The sequence below is a fragment of the Euprymna scolopes genome, chromosome 9 (assembly GCF_053919585.1).
Source record: "Euprymna scolopes isolate OS-2025 chromosome 9, ASM5391958v1, whole genome shotgun sequence".
NCBI lineage: Eukaryota > Metazoa > Mollusca > Cephalopoda > Sepiida > Sepiolidae > Euprymna > Euprymna scolopes.
The window spans coordinates 119307284-119317040 of NC_136490.1; the positions used below are offsets into that span (position 1 = coordinate 119307284).

General features: G+C 36.9%; 1 pseudogene; it reads right to left on the reverse strand.

The window, feature by feature from the left end:
• Positions 1–54: 54 nt before the first annotated feature.
• On the reverse strand, positions 55–173 carry LOC145285110 (5S ribosomal RNA; annotated as a pseudogene).
• Positions 174–9757: the final 9584 nt, after the last annotated feature.

A 9757-nucleotide genomic window follows, 5' to 3' on the forward strand; every position in this document is an offset into this window, starting at 1 on the left:
GGAGATGACAACGTTAGGTTTTACAACTCTTGCAGGGAGGTGTCGACATCCTTCTACATACAGCACCTGGAATTCAAAAATTAGTCACCTATTTTAGTAATAACCAGGCCCAACGTTGCTTAACTTCGATGATCTGACGGGAACCGGTGTGTCAATGTGATTATGCCGTATATTTATTCAGCCATGAATGACGAAATGATAGTAAATAAAAGAGATTCCCGAGTTCGACAAGATACACTTGAAGAAAATCAGAGGTTGCATCGATGTAAACATTGTGCGAATAATACTCAAAATGAAAATAGTAGTTCAATTAATCCAAATAATATACATAATAAATCCTCATCTAAAAAACTCAGAAACATATGCCTGCATTTTATTTATTGCATATTTTCGAAGGAAACATTTATAAGGAAAAATCATAAGCAACGAGTTTTTAAAATTTATTTAAGTATGGAAAGCAACACGAATGGTGTAATTCGGGAACTCGTTTTTAGTAAGACCGACACTTTTTCTATAATTGCAAACGGCTTCGCAAAAATGTTTTATTTAGACATATTAATGACGGGAACATCAGAATAGATAAGGGTTTTATTGAGGATGAGATTGCAATAAATTTGAACATGGTTGATGAGCAGAATTTAGAACTACTTATTTTATAAGTACATTGTGGATGCCAAGCGTGTGACGAGATGAGAAATGATTAGGTGGGGGGCAATATGATGCGTAACATGAAGAGACGAAAGATGACACCGACGAGTTCAGTAGAAGAGTAATATAAGCGTGCGTGAAAGGAAGAACAAGGAAAGGGAGACAAGTATTAGCAGCTGAAAAATACAGATAAAAATAAAGCAATATAATTGTGAAAGGAAAGACAAAGAAAAATACAGAAGAAAAATAGCATAACAGAATAAGTAAAAATAAATACTGTGAATGGCAGTGGGTGTAAGTATAGAAAAATAACGTGAGAAAGAGGATCAATTCCAGACTGAAGAAGAGCAGATCTAAAGTGAGTAATCGAGGGGGAAGCTACCCTTAATTGGGAGAGATGCAGCAATTGCAAAGTCAGAAGGATAAAAATTTGGTAGAAAAAGATAGGTAGAGACAAATTAAAGAGAAAAAAAAGGAGAGTCGGAGACAAAATTTGAGGAGGAGAGCAATTCAAACGATAATAAGAGAATGAGAAAGGAGAGAAAGTAGAAGGTAGAACATTAGAAGAGAGGGTGAGAGCAATTCTAGAGTTGGAAGAGAAGAAGAGAGAGTCGGCGTCATAGAAAGAGAACACTGTCAGAAGGGATAGTTACGTAACGATTTTAGAAAAATGAATTAAAGTGAGAGAAAATGTAAACAAGTATCTAAAGAGTGATTCAAAAAGAAATGTATAGAATGTGTGATGTGGACAAGAGGGAGAGACCAGGAAATAGAATAAGTCGAATGATACACACACACACACACGCACACACACACACATATATATATATATATATATATATATATATATATATATATATATATATATATATATATATATGGCGATTAAGCTACACTGAATATTCGGCGTTTCATATATATAAAATATATATTAAAAGATTTAAAAAAAAATGAAACTGTCTGCCTTAAACCACTAACCTAGTTTAAAAACAGATCCTTTGTTCGATAAAATGTATGCCCATTGGCTGATAGGAAGGGGCGCGGTGGATACTAGAAAGCTGATTGGCTAATTAAAATCCTCAACAGAAGAGGACCATATAAAAACGATAAACAACCACAGAATTCGCGCATAAGCCTGACGAATCCTAGAGTGGATGAAACGCCGAATATTCAGTGTAGCTTAATCGCCATATATATTTTATAAATTACTAACTAGCTCTACCTACGTATTGAGCACTTTTGGAGTAAATACTTAAAGTTTTAGCATAAATCTATACTTTCGTATATTAATTTTATGTGAGTAAATGAAGTAGTTATATATATATATATATATATATATATATATATATATATATATCGAGATCACTGTAAACCCTTCTTCTATAACGTCTATGCCTTTATAAATGATTAATTTCACTCAAATATCGTGGTGGTTGACGCCGGCCCTGTGGTATATTCCTTGCTAATGGGGACGGAGAGGGTTTCGATGTAGGATTCGAATCCCATGACCTGCGTTGATGATTCTGGAAAGGTGGAACACTAACGTCTGTAGTTATATATATATATATATATATATATATATATATATATATATATATATATATATACTAGCAGGGAGACCCGATGTTGCCCGGGATTGAATGATGATCAACGAATACACACAACTATATTGTCGTCGAAATTCGTGAAGTCGCCTGGGAGGAAGCTTCATATGCCTTCATGCAGTAATTTAGTCAGAAATATATGTTATTCTACTTTGCACTCTACAGAACCCACTGGTTCTTTTATAAAATTATTTTATATGAACTTATTTATAGTTAATGAAATAAAACAGCATTAAGAAATTTTTGTGCGGGGTTTGAACTTACAGACCACGTCATGCAAATACCTACAGTAGAATTTTCTGGGCCCTTTGTTCTATCATTGTTGCTAAGCAACGACATGGAAAAATAGCTTTACCGATGATATATAAATTAAAATAACGGTTTCGATTATCGATTATCGATAATTGTCGGGGGTATTCTGAGACAAAACTTAACTAAGATCACCCCCAGACATACAGTAAAATTTTGTAAATTTTAAAGAACATCTGTTCAGTCGTCTCAGAGTACATAAGGAACGAACTCACACACAGAGACAAAGTTGCATTTATATATATATATATATATATATATATATATATATATGTATATATATATATTTATATGTATACTAGCGGGGGTACCCGGCGTTGCCCGAGTGTTTGTTTCCGGGACGGGGGGAGTTTTAAAAATGTTATAGTAGGTAAGTAGGAAGGATCAAACCCGGAGTCATGAGTAAAAGTAGGAAAATAAAGTGTGAAAACAAAAAAAAAAAAAAACATCTGCAACGTTAACAGTTCGGCCACCAAGAAAAGTCCATTCCAGTTGTTTAGGAAAAAAAAAACAAAAAAAAACGACTACGGTAGGTCGGCGCGAACGTGAAAATATAATGTGAATTGTCCAGCACGCTAACGACTACGCCACAGAGCACTGCAGCTTAGTTTAGTGATTTTAAATAACTTCACATGAAAGAACTACGAAGCCAAACCGGTGTTCTCTTCTCAACTGTTCCTTGTGAACGATCCCCAAACGGTGTTAAGTGGTGGCAGGGGGAGGAGGAATTTATTAGAGAGAAAATATTTTACCACTTCCATTGATCTTAACCGATTTTGGCCGTGACTTCTCAGCTGAAAAAGTATAGAAATCTAAGATTATCGAGGAATTTGAGAAATAATAAGCCTATAACACACCTCAGATATTGTTCTGCCGTTTGTGCATATTATATTTGCATGAAATATCTTGATTTTTAATCCTATTAAGGTCAAAATCCGACGCGAAAAAATGAGTCCATTTTATTTATATAGATAGAAGAGAAGATATATAAATATATATATATATATTTATTTATATGTGTATATATATTTATATGTATATATATAAATATATACATATATGTATATATATTTATATGTATGTATATATATATATATATATATATATACAGTCATCCACATGCAGTACTGTTTCGCTGTTTGACAGCTCATCAGTGCAGATAGACAGGCAATTGCCTAAAGCCAAGATCGAAACCCGACCGTCCAAATGAGAGTCAAGGCTTCCCAACATTGTGCTATATGGCTGCTGCTGTGTGGTTAATGAATAAAAGATCTTTTGACATCATCCAAATGCCTCCGCTTGATTTGTTTACACAAAGAGAGTCGCTTAATACGCTAATGGCAGCTTGTATATCACTTCCCAATATGCTCAACCCAAGATAGGGAACCTTATAGTCATCTACATACAGTACTGTTTCGCTGTTTTACAGCTTACGAGTGCGGCTAGGTAGGCAACTGCCTCAAACAAGGATCTAATATATATATATATATATATATATATATATATATATATATATATATATATATATATATATATAGTAAGTTTATAGTTAGGTCACGTAATGTGCTACTAGTACTATGTAACCCAGTACTATCTGCTGCATGTTCGGGTAACCGGCGACTAAACTGGTTCTCCCACTAGCTTGCCTGGTGAGGAGGGGGGCTAGTCTCCCAGAAGGAACAAAAACAAGACCTTACAACGGGCGAATGAACCCTCCTAGGGTCAACGGCCAACTAGCTCCACATGCACTTATATGCATGTGTATATATGTGTATTATGTATATATATATATATATATATATATATATATATATATATATATATATATATATATATATATATATATATATATATATATATATATATATAGCGCGGAGTTTGAAATCCCAGGTTTGTGTCTGGCGCGCAATAGCTCACTTCATGAGCAGGTAGTGGCTCTTAAGTCTGGTCGACAGTCTACCTAAGTGATGGAAAACTCTATTACAAAGCCTGAGATGCAGCTGTTCATTAGTTCCGTGGCATATTTTGCACCAACTGATGTTATCGGCTGTTTCAAAAAGTGTGAATGGTTCTACACAAGCCATTACCACTTAAATCAAATCATCGTGTGGGTAGCCATGAGTTTGCTCACTCTGCTTTCTTATAACATCCAAAAAGGTAAGCAACAAGTTCCATCAGGCGAAGTCCACTGGCGATGGGGTACTGGTGGTAGAGGCAGGTCGAGGATACCACTTGAGGCCTTTAGTCGGTACTCTGCACAGTTGGCGGCGTAGTAGGTGATGGACGTTCTTGTGTAAAAATTTGTGAACAATTGCACAGTTCGTGTCATCTACTATGTGACAAAGCAGATCTTTTCTAGATGTAGCACTGCTTTCCCTAGAGAGAGAGAGAGGCGATAAAAGGAGCCCTAAAAAAAGCTTGTTCACACAAAAGCTTGTCATATTGCTGCCGTTGACTGGCTATCCAATTGTGCAGTCGAAACAGAAACTCAATTCGAAATACAAAGCATGCGTTCAATTTTGGAACGTGGAATGTAAGAACATTGCTTGATAGTGGTGATTCTTTCGAGAGGAAGACAGCGCTAGTTACAAAAGTACTGAAACAATACAACATTGACATCGCTGCCTTGTCTGAGACACATCTTTTGGGATCAGGTTAATTGAAAGAAATTGGCGAAGGTTACACGTTCTTTTGGTCAGGTCGGAAAGAGGGGGAGAGGCATAGTTCCGGTGTTGGCTTTGCAATAAAATCAAATATTGCTGACTCTCTGGAGGCTCTTCCTAGGGGCGGTGACGATCGTTTAATGACCCTTAGAATGGGACTCACAGCTGGAACGGGACTGACACTGGTAAGTTGCTATGCACGAACTCTAAATGCAGTAGAGGTAGAACCCACAAACTTCTACGAAAAGCTTGGTGACATAGTAAGAAACGTAAGCTTTCATGACAAGATCTTACTGATGGGAGATTTCAATGCCCGGGTAGGTTCGGGCAGGGAGACATGGGGAAATGTGATTGGGGCTCATGGTATGGGGATAATATATGACAATGGAATTCGCTTGTTGTCATTTTGTAGTGAACATGGGCTCTTCATTACAAATACTATGTTTCAGCAGCCAAATCGTTGTAAAAGCACATGGATGCACCCAAGGTCACAACATTGGCATCTTATTGACTTTGTTATAACCCGGAAAAGAAACAGGAGAGATATTCTTTTGAGTCGTTCATTTCATAACTCATGTTGGCTGTCGGATCACGCCCTGATTCGATGCAAGACATCACTGAAACTACGACCTAAGGGCAGAAGGCATACAATTAAGATGCCAAAGCCATTGAATATGAAAGAACTGAACACCGAAAAGAAAGAAGAATTATCTTCTAAGTTAGATACGAAGTTAAACGAAATTGTGATAAACAATGATATTGAAGAGTCCTGGAAGAAATTACGGGATGCCATCTATGAATGTTCAAGCGAAGTACTAGGACTTTCCAAGAGGAAGCATCAGGATTGGTTCGACGAAAATGACATTGAAATTCAGGGTATTTTAGACCGGAGTCACTCTTTGCACAGGGTCTGGATATCAGACAAGAATTCTGCAGCAAAGAGGTCCGCTTATCTCAGTGTTAGGAGGGATGTTCGGCGCCGATTGAGGAAAATGAAAGAAGATTGGTGGTCTGCAAAAGCCTCTGAGCTCCAGGCTGCTTTTGATAGGAAAGATGCGAGGGTATTTTATGAGGGCCTGAAAGAATTTTTTGGACCACAAAAATGTGGTACTTCACCTGTTATGGGGGCAGATGGTACAATTTGTTGGCTGATAAGAATGACATCCTTAACCGCTGGAAGGACCATTTTGAAGGAGTGCTGAATTCTTCTTCTGATGTTGGCGATGATGTTTTCAGTTCTTTGCCTGCAAGAATCTAAATACCAGAACTAGATGTGATTCCTAATTTTTTCTGAAGTTCTCGCAGCTGTAAAACAAATGCTACTGAGAAAGTGTGCAGGTAATGATGGTATACCGGCTGAAATATTCAAGTTTGGGGGGAACACACTTTTGAAAAAACTTTTGCAGTTATTCATCATGATCTGGGAAAGCGGTTCTGTACCCCAGGATTTCAGGAACACGTCAATAATCCATCTCTTCAAGAATAAAGGAAAGCGCATTGATTGTGATAACTACCGTGGAATATCACTGATCTCTGTGGCTGGAAAAGTACTAGCCATAGTCATTTTGAACAGGATAATCATTCATCTAGTAGACAAAATTTATCCTGAGACGCAGTGTTGTTTTAGATCTTGAAGGGGAACCATCGATATGATCTACTGTTTACGCCAAGTTGCAGAGAAGACACGTGAGAAAAATCATGATCTGTTTGTCGTTTTTATCGACCTAACCAAGGCTTTTGACTCTGTCAACAGAGTGGCACTTTGGAAGGTTTTGAATAAAGTTGGAATCCCTGAAAAAATGTTAAAAGTAATAATATCCTTTCACGAGAATATGGAGGCACGTGTAAGAGCAGACGGAAAGTTCTCTGAGTCATTTAAGGTAAAAACCGGTTCGAAACAGGGTTTTGTTATGGCACCTGTGCTCTTTGCCATTTTCTTTTCAATCATGCTCGAGCATGCTTTTAAAGATTACACGCAAGGTGTCCATTTTGAGTTTAGAACTACCGGGGGTCTTTTTAATCATCAAAGATTCAAAGCTAAAACACTAACAAGAAGCAAAATAGTTCGTGATTTTTTTTTCAGACGATGCTGCACTCGTGGCGACTTCATTTGGAGAAGCACAAGAATTAGTTGACAAGTTTTCCAATGCCGCAAAAGAATTAGGTTTGACGATTAGTATTAAAAAGGCAGAAGTTATCTACCAACCAAAGCCCACCCCGTTGCAGCAAGGTGGTGTGAATATTCCGAGACCAGAACATGTGGAACTGTCTCAGAAAATCTTAGTGAATAGACAGCCTCTAAAGTATGTTAAATCCTGTGCATATCTCGGAAGTAAGGTGAATTCGTCAGCATCACTTGATGATGAGATATTGAGCAGAATTTCAAAGGCGACTGATGCCTTCGGCAAACTGCGGTCAAAAGTATGAAATGAAAGAGGTTTGACTCTAATGACCAAAATCTCAGTTTATCATGCAGTGATTGTTTCGATACTCCTATATGGATCGGAAGCCTGGACCCCATACCGTAGGCAGATTGAGCAACTGGATACATTCCATAAGCGTTGCCTTTGCAGTATATGTGGATTAACATGGAAAGATAAGGCCTCTTAATCGGGATTGTTTGCTAGGTGCAACATTTTAAGTATTGAGGCCTTCCTGATGAAGTCACAGTTTCGATGGGCTGGTCACCTTGTTCGCATGGATGAAAACCGTCTTCCTAAGCAACTAGCATACAGTCAACTGAAAGAGCGTAATCGAAACGGGGGTCGTCCATTTCTGAGGTACAGGGATAAGCTGAAAGACAATCTTAAGCACGCAGGCCTGAACCCTTTGAAGAAGATGCTGCGGATAGAAAATTGTGGAGGAAAAAATGTTTTGCGGGCATTAACACATACATTGACACACGGCTATCGAATCAAACAAATCTTCGTAGAGCAAGAGTAGGAACAGCACCTTCACAGCCGGTATCCTGTGAGTCGTGCGGCTTGGTTTGTGGGAGCAGAGCTGGCCTCGTGTCACACATACGGCACAAGCATTGAAGACGGAGTGAAACAGACCGAATTTTTGGCCCTCATGCGTCGAACACGACGGGAGAGTCCATTAGTCCATTATATAGTAAGTTATGAAAAATATATGACAATTGAACTACATAGAATATTCCACGTTTCATTCTCGTGAGAATTAAGCACGGAATATTCTGTGTAGCTTAATTTCCATATAGATATATATATTTTTTATCATAACTTACTACTTAGCTCTACCGCTGTATTGATCATCGGTGAAGTAAATACTGAAAAATTTACACAAAATTATATTTTCGTATATGATTTTTATGTGATAAAATGAAGTAATCATATATATATACATATATATATACATATATATATATACATATTAAATTGTTATTCAATGAAGTTAAAAAAACTCTCATTGAAATGAAATGAAGTGGTTGAGTTTCATATCAAAGAATTTTTATTATTCTAAGCAAGACAGAGAATGCTTTAGAAAATTAATTTTACCAAGCAAGCTGGATCTAAAAAAAAACTTTCATATCCTTTTTCTGCAAATCCTCCTGCTACAGGACTTCTGATAAATTTATTATTTTGGCTTTGACTTTCCATGTCTCACTGACTTTAGCAAATAGGCTGCATACCTTTAAAAGTATTTGCTAATATTTTCTCTCCTCTGATGAGATGGTAGACATCGAAACCCTATAGGTTAAGGAGATTAATTTTCTGAAGCATTCTTTGTCTTTCTTAGAATAGTAACAATTCTTTGATATGAAACTCAACCACTTCATTTCATTTCAATGAGAGTTTTTTGAAGTTCATTGAATCACAATTTAATTTATTTGCTCTATCTTGAATATAGAGCAATACTTGTTTAGATGGGATAACTTATAGAATATTACTGCCAGTAATATTTTGCAAACTTTACAATCTCACGTTTTCATAACAACTGATTGTTAAATAAAAACTATTCTGAAGTATATATATACATATATATATATATATGTGTGTGTGTGTGTATGTGTGTGTGTGTGTGTGTGTGTATTCGTGCGTGTGTAAAGAAAAAGCATGGGGTTAGAATTTTTCAATGGGTGATGATACAGACTGAAAACCTGCGTGTGCCATGTTTGTAACCCAGCTCGTTCCACTGCTTTCATCAAAACCACTCTTTACCTTGTGTTTTAATCTTCTGAAGAGGAGGGCAATGAAAATAAAGAGAAAATCGAACGGCACAGGAGAATTTTACCGGGATAAAGAGCAATTTAAGAGGGTGAGAGAAGGATTTTGAAGACCGTCTATTGCAAAATGAAATAACCCACGCCACACAACCAATATAAAAAGTTTGGACGTGAGACAGCTGCATTAAGGATACAAAAAAACAAAAATACAATGATGGATCAATAAAGTTAATTAAAACTGATGTAAAATTGAATAGTGCCAATTAAATCCAATTTGCTGTGGGACATGGCATAGGCGAGATGTTTCCAAAATGATCGAGCGCTGATGTCAGAGATTACGTGCATCA